The 10,913-nt window shown below is 37.8% G+C and overlaps 1 long non-coding RNA gene across 1 annotated transcript; it reads right to left on the bottom strand.

The window, feature by feature from the left end:
* Nucleotides 1-544: 544 nt before the first annotated feature.
* Nucleotides 545-1,650, bottom strand: LOC147637822 (uncharacterized). The gene is made up of 2 exons (XR_015265999.1): nucleotides 1,210-1,650; nucleotides 545-731 (listed from the first exon to the last, which is right to left on the bottom strand). It is a non-coding gene; the product is annotated as an uncharacterized LOC147637822 (long non-coding RNA).
* Nucleotides 1,651-10,913: the final 9,263 nt, after the last annotated feature.

Raw genomic sequence — 10,913 nt, 5'->3', positions numbered from 1 at the left:
AAAAAAAAAGTACAATCTTGACTTAAAATCAACTCTACTAGCTTAAGAAATATAAGAAATTAAATAATTAACTATGATCATAATATGATACTATTATTGATTAATTAAGTAATTGATCATAATATGCTACTGAATAAGACTTTTTAGTGCTCAATAAACAACCTTTAATTAGTTTCTTCAAAAATATTTTTTAGTAACAATAATGTAAGTATCTTAGTGTATTACAACTTACGAGAAAAAAGAGGGAGGAGAGAAATCACACAAAAAGATCTTATAAATAAGCAAAACGTTTAGAAAAAACTCATTTCATAGACAGACAATTAACGTCAATCTACAAATCAATAAAGCACACATAAAGTAAAAAATTTTAACTCTTTGCTGCACTTAAATGCTGACTATCTAGCCCAAACTTATTTACATAGATGTACCATTAATTAATGGCTTAGAATTTTTTGCAAGGTTAGACATTCATAACTTTATACGTTTCGACTTTTTACTTGTGCACTCGCAAGGTTAACAATCATGTAAGCCTACGTGTTGCATATGATATTCAAGACTTAGCTTAAATTAAGTGGAGATTAGCCAAGATTATGGCTACAATAGTTCATTTGCGAATAAATCATACTCGATTTCCCTTCAAGAGACCATCAAGAGAGATTGAGGCTGGTAGCGTTCGGGACCTTTCCATCAGGTTCTTGGAGAGAGAAAGAGCTTCGACCATGTCTGCCTTACTACACAAAAAACCCTCAAGAAGCTAGTGAATGCGTACCACACGAGGGAGCATAAATATTTGCTTTTGAGATGTGGCTGGCAGAGAGAGAGAGAGAGAGAGAGAGAGAGAGAGAGAGAGAGAGAGAGAGAGAGAGAGAGAGAGACACTGAAAAATGAACCAGACGCGAACGAGAGAGAGAGAGGGGGGCGGGGGGGCAAGGAGAGGCTGGAGAAAAAGATGCTCAGTGAAACATGTGTTTTTTAACATGCCATAAATGGAAAATTATAAAAGATTTCGAGCTAGAATAAAAGCTACCCAAACCTTGGCAATGTCAATGTTAATTGGCAAAAGCAATGTGGTTAAAGATACTCCATAAATAATAATATGGTCGAGCACACACAGTTGTAGGCTAAACACACTATTAAATTTAAATAAAAACACACACACACACACACAGCGTTACCCACACACACAGAGAGTTAAATGGAGCCTACTACCTGGGGCTTCCGAATTCCGAGAGCCGGGGCCTGTAGGGGAGAAGACGATGACCGCTAGCTGGACGTCACACAGCACCGAGAGCTCGTAAGCCTTCTTGAGGAGGCCGACGCGACGCCTGCTGGAGAAGGTTACCTGCCTGTCCGAGCTGGGGCCATGGGCAGCTTCCTCCCGCCGCCGCCACCATGGCAGCTGGAGTACTGAGCTGCTGCTTTCTCCATCACTCAGCAAAAATGTAGAAAGAAAACAAGCGGAAGCTGCACGTTCCTCTTGTGCGCTTCTGGTGCGCGCAGAATATTAGAAGAAGCAAAGCCCTTCCTGCCCCTTATGTATTATTCTCAACAGGACAAACGTGTCACTTCTCTTCCACGTCCGCGTAAAAGCACCGGAGCTCTGCACATGGGCCGATTTGCCCGTTCGATGTCCAAGGAATATTTTCTAGCTTTTTGCATTGACGTTTTTTTTATTAGTACTAATTAGTGGTATAGACCCAATACGAGGCATGGTGAGAGTGGTATAGACCCAATACGAGGCATGGGCGATCGGCTCACATAGACCATGTATTCATAGAAAATTAGAACACTTCTGTTTATGGAGAATATTTTTCTTCTAATGACCTAAAGAAAAGGACAAATATATATATTTTTTACAAAACAAGCATAGATATATGACCAACAATATAAAAATGATTGATATACTTGTTCATAATTTCACTCTGACAAGATCTCTAACAAGATCAAAGTCAACTAAAGATAAAGGAGAAGATTTTTGAAAAGTGTTAAAAAAATTTTGATTGATGTAATCAAAGTTTGTACTAGTTGATATTCTCCAAGTTTATTAATTTTAGGTTGTCACTTTGATGAAGACAATGATGTTATATATAGTTTAGAGAAAATGCTTCATCTACGTTATCTAAGGATTCAAGTAATAGTTTTTAGGAAAGTCATAGTGTAGACACTGGTGAAGAGAGTAGCTCAATGGTGACAATATGTTTTTTAGCCATTTCTCTAGTGTAGAATTATTTTAAAACTATAAATTTGAATCATCAAATTATTGTGAGAATTATGAAAGGATGCATTTTTCATTTCCTTGTACGAGTACTTGTACCCAAAATTTGAGCCACTTTTTACATTATTATTATTCTCAAGTATTTTTAAAATGTAATTAAGAATAATAATTCTTAATTATTTAAAAAATAAAATACTTTACTCATGTGAGTAAAGAGTTTCAAATTTTCTTAAAAATCACCTCTACTTTTAGGGAATCTTCTGAAGATGCCAAATATTTCACCTTACCATGTAATATTACTGAATAATTTGAATTTTTTCTAAAGGCATTCACAATACAAACCCCCTCATCGCATTACCCTAAATATGTCTTTTATCACATGCTTTAACACTAAGGAAATTCACAATACCAACCCCCCCCCATTGCATTGCCCCAAATATGTCCTTCATCACATGCTCTTACACTAAGGACATGCAAAGCCTAACTTTACATCACACCTCATGGTCACAACTCCTAAATGTTTATTAAACAACACCATAGTTTCGAATGCTCGCCACATCAAGCCCTATATAAAGTGTGTTATGCTTTCGCTTGATTTTTTTTACCGTTTAAGGTGGAAAGGAATGTTTGGTTCCTTTCATAAATCACACATAAAATTTAACATTCAATAAACTACCAAATCTAAAGTAAAAGCCCACAATTTATTTATTAAATTTATTAAAATCCAATATTTACAACTCTTCAAAAAAATTACCTTTAAAAATAATATTTTATTACATTATCATCAAGACAAGCACAACCACATGAAATCTCAATCACTCGTCTCCTTTTAGAATTTATTGTTTAAAAAAAGGCTATATTTGATTTCTTAAACTATGTCTCACTAGTTATGTTACATTCTTAAGAAAATAACATATTCTTTGCAATCATAAACCTTGACAATGATTTGAGATATGAAGCAGAAACGTGGCACTATGAATGAACGAAGAACCAATCAATGCTCAAAGTTTTTGAACTTTATGAGGTTGTTTCCACTATGTTAGTTCATGTGATTTTCTTATATTTTTTAAAGTGAAATAGATAAATAATGCTCAAAGAAAGGGGAAATCCTATCAAGCCACCAAGTACACTTATTTCGAAGGTTTATTCTTATGCATGATAGAATGTGGCTTTAGAGAAAGTATGATTTCCTTGATGTCAATAAAGAAATGCACATGGGATGGATTTCCTTGATCTTAACTACACATGTATCTTTATCTCCACATAAGGAAGCACTATATTTGTGCTTTCTCCATTTGAGATGATAGTACACATCACATGATGCATCTCTAAGATGCTTTCCTTTTACTATTTAAAGTCTTGCAATTACAAATAGAGCCACTTGTATACCACAATCATGTGGTAATGATGTATGCCGAGTGAAAGGTGTTCTTGCCATTTCACCTAGAAAACCTTGCATACAAGATCCATGCATGACAAAAGGGTAATACAAAGTTACTCTAGCTTAGTATCTTTAAAAGCATATATTTATAAACTCCCATTAGCATACATACATCGATATACATCGATAGAAGCATGTTAACGTGCTACACGGTTTTGGGTCCATCATTGGAAAGCTCTTGAAGAAGAGAATATTTATGTATAATCTCTGAAAAATTCTAATTTTATTTGCAAAATTTTTTACCACATGTCCATTTTTTATGTTAGCACTGCTGAAAAGCATTGGTAAAAACCTAAGAAAGCGTAGCACGTTAACATGCTTCTACCCACATCCTTACTATAAGTCAATCACTTTGAAAAGTGTTTAAAATGAAATTTAAACCCTCTCTTAGGTTAGAGAACACATTTCTCACCCTTATTTAGGGTTATTGGAGTTCTATGAGCAGTCCCATATGAAAGTAAAGCCACACTCTCTCCACACCATGTGTTTAGAGGCAAGGAAAATACGTATTCTCTCCACACCATGTGTTTAGAGCGGAGGAAAGACACACTCTCTCCACACCATGTGTTTAGAGGTAAGGAAATCCACACTCTCTCCACACCATGTGTTTAGAGGCAAGGAAATCTACACTCTCCGCACACCATGTGTTTAGAGGCAAGGAAATCTGCACTCTCTCCACACCATGTATTTAAAGACAAGGAAAGCCACACGCTCTCCACACCATGTGTTTAAAGGTAAGCAAAAGCTAATGGTTAAGGTAGGGTACTTGCTAGCAATACTCTCCCTTTTCCTGTTATACAAGTGCAACACCTTTAAGTGTCTTGGCATTTAGGATGCACTAGATTATTGTAGGCTATGTATGGCAGAGTATGAGGAAGGATGTTTACCATTGGTGGAGAAGCTCCTATGAAGAAAGGAAGGAGAATGCTACACCATGAGTTAAGGAAAACCATTATTTCATATGGAGCCTTTGAGAAGTGGGGTCTGGGTGCAATGGGCCCTCTACTGACCATTGCAAGAGGGAAGAGTTATATCTTAATAGGTGTAGATTATTTAACCAGATGGGCTAAGGCAAGCTGTATAAAGAATATTTTTGCTAAGGAAGTGGTCAAGTTTATTTTTTGAAGATATTTGTGCAAGGTTTGGTATGCCCTTAGAGTTGTTGAGAGATCTAGGACTTGGTTTGAAAGGTCGGATTGTACAAGAGGCAGTGTAGCAGAGGGAAATAATTTGGTTCAGAGAAGAGGGAGTGTAGGAGTCTAGAGAATTGGCCAAGAGGAGTGTTCCTTGGATTCTTAGAAGCATCTCTGTTAGATACTTGAACCTATTGGTTTTCTCCCTCATAGTAACTATTTGTTTTGAAGGTATCTTTGAGGTAGTGTTGCCAAGATCTTCCTATGGGAGTTCCTTGAGTTTTTTTATGTGTTTTTTCCCTTTATTGTGATTATGACCATGTCTCGAGCTATTGGACACAGTCATGTTTTGTGTTTGATCTGAGAAGCAGAGAGAGAAGCTAGGTTTCATCTATTGTGTTGATCAAGTGGTTGTGATGTATGGGTTTGTTTGCATCAAGTTCATGTTGAAGAAGGTCTCTATATGTCTGTGTGATGATTGGAGGACTTTTTTTTTCAGAATCCAATGATGTCTCTGTGTACATGACCTTTGTTAAGAGACATGTTGAAGAAGGTCTCTATATGTCTGTGTGATGATTGGAGGACTTTTTTTTCAGAATCCAATGATGTCTTTGTGTACATGACCTTTGTTAAGAGAGGGTTCAATGTCAAATAGGTGTCAGCTAGACACCAGAGTTATTAGCTGTGGGGGGTGTTAGGATCTTGCTTTGGCTTGTTTGGGTTGGGGGGAGTGTCCCTGAGTCACAAATGACTGTTTGAGGGTTTTCAGAGCTTAGTTGTCAGAAGTCATATAGCTTGGTGGTCTAGTAGGGTTTGTGTGGCAACAGCGAGTCATTTGTTGTCAGCTAGGGGATTCTAGGTTTAGGCCTTGACTTGGTTTAAGTGATTTGAGCCTATGGAAGTGTTATCTGACATAGAGGAGAGATTTCCTGCAGCATCAAGTTAGTTGTTTGGTTGGATAAAGTAATATCTCAGGCAGTTAGGAATCAGCTGAGGTCAACAGAGTGTTGGTGAGGTGTCATCTCTTCTATATTGGTGTTGTTTAAGAGTTGGGAGAAAACTGAGGACATTTGGAGGAGACCTGTATTTTATTGAAGGATTTTGTATCAGCAAGTTTTGTGTTTGACTGTTGAGATAGTTTTCAGAGGCGATAGTCGAAAAAGGTTAGGAAACAATTAGCCAAGGTTTCAGGAGGATCTTGAGATTGTGTTTAAAGGGTCAGCTGACATTGGAGGAAAGTTGAGGATCATGGGGAGGAGAATTTTTTTGCTACGGACAAGTGGGGGATATCTAAGGCAGAATTCTAAGACAAAACCAGCATGAGTCTAGTCAAAAGGTAGTTGAAAGACAGTCAGTTGAGGTTCTAGTGAGGCCTTAGGAATGTGGTTATCTTGTTCGTGGATGCTAAAGGATTAGAGAGGACATTTGAGGATAAGTTTTGGATTGGGAAGACCATCCAATTTTGGAAGTAGAGGACGACAAAATTTGACTAGTCTAGATCAGCTCTGGAGGAGGTATCTATCAACAGAGATAGAGATTAGTTGAGGGCAGTTACATAGTTCTGAAGGGTTTTAAGACACGGATTCTGACAACTTGGTATACTGAAAAGCATAATTCTGACACGAAATAAAGGGAGGACTTCAAAGGTAGTTTTTGTCCATCTTTGTGGAGCTGAAGGTGATTCTGGTCAGCTGGGTGTCAGATGAAGTTAGGAGGGGTTGTGAGAAGATAGATTAGAAGCATTAGTGATCAGTGCTACTGACCTTAGAGGACAACTTGAATAGGTATATTAATTGATTTGGGAGGTTGGGAGGGTGCTGGGGTGTTCTATTTTGTCAGCTGAGGGTCAGGGATCATCAACTGGGATTGTTGGTGCCTTCTGTTGTTGTGGTGTTGACTAGAATACCTTTCAGGATTTTGTTTATGGACTTTTCTTGACCATTTTCCTGCAGGTAGCAGACTGTTGATTTCTTATATATGATCATATGTTGCTTTGTCATCTTCTTAATCATTTGATTGAAGAAGTGGATCCCTTGATCTGTTGACTATCCTTTGATCTCTGGACATATACTATGGAAAGGACAAGTCAGAGAGGAATTACAGCATCTCATCATACCATCTTGGTCTCTCTCCATCTATGATGAAGAGCTGAGCATCTTCCACTTCATCTAGATTTTCTCGTGACTCTAGCCTGGACAAGAAATATGCCCCACTGCATGCTTGTTTCTTGGGGTGTGCTTGATAGTGAACTCAAACTCTTGTAATAACAGCATGCATTTGGCTAATTTTCATACCAGGTTTGGTTTGTTTACCAAGTACAAGAGTGGTTTTTGATCCACATTAAATTCAAACACATTATCTAATAGATAATGCCCAAATTTCTTGATTGAGTTGATCATTCCCAATGATTCTAGTTTCTATGGTGGAGTAGTTTCTAGCTTAAAAAACCTTTTACTTCTATTGTAGACCGGTTGGAGCTAGCCCTCTTGTGACTCCTGCATCAAAGAACTACCAATGGCAAAATCAGAAGCATCCACAAATACATAGAACGCCAGATCAAAATTTGTATTAAAGGGGTTGTTATAGCCAATTATCACTCTCCTTGTTTGAGCTATAGGTATTTAGAAGCTTGCACATGTTTGGGGGCTATTTGAAGTTGCAGTGGGGGCTAAAGTGGTTGTTATATCCAATTATTAGAGTCATTTCTATGGATCACTCTCCTTGCTTGAAACTGATAGGAATTTGGAAGATTTCACATGTTTGGGGGCTAGTCAAATGGGGGTTAAAGCAGTTGTTGTAGCCAATTTTTTGAGTTATGTCTTTGGATCACTCTCCTTGCTTGAAGTTGATAGGTATTTGAAAGCTTGCACATGTTTGGGGGGTAATTGGAGTAATTCCATTATGGTCATTGAACTATTCCACTACAAGTGAAAGGAGGGGTATATAGTCTATAATGAGTTACTTTATACCTTTACTCTCAGAGGGAGTGAGGAGAGGGCAATGCAAGGGTCTTTTCAAGAAATTCTAGCCTTCTTCTTGATTCTACAAATGTGGTAACTTTTCAAAGTGTCTTGCCATCTACGATGCACTAGCAAGGTTTTTGAGGTGGTCATTGTAGCTACGTCTACTAACACTATCAAATCCCTTGACCAGAGAGTGGGTTGTAGAAACATAGCATGCACATAAATTCCTACTAAATTAAAGAAAGGGGGAGGAGGTGCTCAAGGTTAAGATTGGGAATGCATTATTGAATGTGGTCAAGGCCCCAACAACTTATGACACATTTGTCAAAAGGATCGATAGGCCCCACACCCACTTCTCATTTGTGTTGCTACATCCTTAAGAAATATTACAACATGAAGATTTCCAAAGTCTAGCCATGGTTTATCCCCAAGCCCCAACTACTCGTTGTACCTTGTTCTTCATAGACACTACACATGACTTTGGAGTTACATAGTACTATGTGTGTAGATTATACATGGGTGGATGCATGGTAAGGTGGTACACTTTGGACCAGTAGAAATAACGGTTTTTGGGTTGTGGTTTGCAACTTGGAAATGAACTTTGAATTGGAAAAAAAATGGAAATATTTTGAAAACTAAGAAAAGAAAATGTACATAACTGAAAAAATAGTGGGGGGATAACTGAAAGTGGCAGGGCAATTATTATTATTTGTATGTATTCTCTACATTCACTACCTTATTCGAAAAACTCAAAGTCAGCAGATCTCTTCTGTCTTCCTCTCCCCCATTGATAGCAGCTAGCGACTTGAGAACATATCTGCATCTTCGGTGATGGCTAACTCGAAGGGAAGCGGTGAAGACACAAAGGTGGCCCTTCTCTCTCTCTCTCTCTCTCTCTCTCTCTCTCTCTCTCTCTCTCTCTCTCTCATCGCTCATCAACTTGCTAATCGAGCTCCATAGATGTTGGTGGTATTGAGCTCAATATATGAGAGACAAAGAGAGTGTGTTTTCCTGTCTAACCAATGTTTCCTACATGCCAGAAGCGGGCACCCACCAAGTCTTGCCACCCGAGGTTAGAGATAGAGCCATTGAAAGAATTTTTTTAGGACTTTAAAGAATTGTTTCAGAGTGTATGGTCTCAATCTTGAGGGGGAGGATGCAAGGCATCTAACTCCCAAAATGAGGTTCCACCAAAGCATTGGCTAAGAGTGTTTTCAGAGCTACAAGAGAAAGACAAGAAGGTGATGTTGCGAATGGCAAAGCAGAAGCACTACCTACCTTTGTATACATTATATAAACAGGTTTACCAAACTACACCCTCAAACTATTATGTGGGCCTTCAATTTACCCGAGGCTACGTCTAGTAGGTCTGCACTGGTCCTATGAAGTGGGCTGTATTTGCTGAGCAGGTTGTTAAGAAGACAAGTGTCGATGGTAATTGCACAAAAAAAAGAACTCAGGGGATGTGCAAAGTAGGTGTACAATCAATGTCATCTATGAGCTGTGGTGTAACACTATCTCAGGACGCATACACTCCGTTGGCTTAGGGTAGTCTATATGAGGCAAAGGTGGAGGTCTCAAGTCAGGTGCAGACATTGGTGGGGATGACATTTTACTGAATACCAAGTGTAGCAAAGAAGCTGCATTGATGGCAGCGAGGGTAGAGGAGGCAAAGTGCAGCTTGCATTGCATTGAAGGTGAAATTGAATACCACACCATGATGCGTCCATCAAATAACATGCCCCCCGGATGCACAAGAACAAGCAGAGCAGCAGCTTGAAGATAAAAAGACCGTATTAGGTAAAGTGGGAAAAATCCCATTCCCACATTGAAAAATTGTATGCATTTATTCTAGAATCTACCTTCTTCAACCTAGTATAAAAAATTTAAAAATGGTTTGCTTTATGAAGTGCTGCTAGATCGAACCTAGCTTGATCTTAGAAATAGAAACTTAGGTTTCAAGATTTTTCAGATCCACCACTTGAAGGTATCCTTATATACACAACCACTACAAATTAACATTATTAAGGATAGAAAGAGTCTCCTTGGAGTAGGATGCACTTTGTGAAAATTACGATTATAAATTTTCATTTTGATGAAGCTAATTCTACTAAAGAAATAATAAAACTTTTGCATTAACAACCAAAAGATAGCTGGATAAAAGGAGTCCCCTTAAAGTAGGATGCACTGTGGATGCATAAGAGGAGTCTCCTTAGACTAGGATGCACTCCATCTATGAATTTATTTATTGTGTTAAAAATTGTTCAATGCATTGCAAAGATACACAATTGAACAGTCTGCTCCCAAAGTTGGCCAAATTACAAAGATCCTCTATATTTTATTATACTAGAGACCATATTCAAAGACCATTTACATTCAATTATAAAATGAAGTAACAAAATGTGCTAGTATCATGGGGGTGTAATTTTGATTTTAAGGGGTTCTAGCTCCACCACATGGTAGAGCTAGAATTTTGAGCTAGCTCTACCATGTGGAGCTACAACACATTGAGGAGCATTTAAAGATTTTTAGATCCACCACTTGGCCATTCTACAGTCCATAAGAAACCAAGATATAACATTTGATTGATATAGACCCCCAATTACAAACATTGATACAAGAGATTGCATTTTGAGAGTCCCCTTAGAGTAGGATGCACTCTCCAATTTTAAAGCTTCATTGTAATGAACAAGACAAAATGAACAAGATTTTATAAATTGAGGTGGTGAGTGTATTATACTTATATATACAATCGCTACAGATTAACATTATTAAAGATAGAAAGAGTCTCCTTGAGTAGGATGCACTTTGTCAAAATTACGGTTAAAAGATTTCATTTTGATGAAGCTTATTCTACTAAAGAGTCCCCTTAAAGTATGATGCACTTTGTCAATAGATAAAAGGAGTCTCCTTAGAGTAGGATGCACTCCATCTACGACTCCATTATAATAAAACATTGTAAATGAAACTGAATTTATTTTTTTGTGTTAAAATATGTTCAATGCCTTGCAAAAGGCACACAATTGAACAGCACGCTCGCGAAGATGGCCAGATTACAAAGACCCTTTATATTTTATTATAATAGAGACCATTTACAAAGACCATTTACATTCAATTACAAAAGGGAGTAACAAAATGTACTAGTGTCATGGGGGTGTATT

This window comes from Cibotium barometz, chromosome 6 (genome assembly GCF_041138505.1).
Source record: "Cibotium barometz isolate CiBa-2024 chromosome 6, ASM4113850v1, whole genome shotgun sequence".
NCBI classification, from domain to species: domain Eukaryota; kingdom Viridiplantae; phylum Streptophyta; class Polypodiopsida; order Cyatheales; family Cibotiaceae; genus Cibotium; species Cibotium barometz.
The sequence above is the reverse complement of the archived record's forward strand: the minus strand, read 5'-3'. Positions and strand labels throughout refer to the sequence as shown.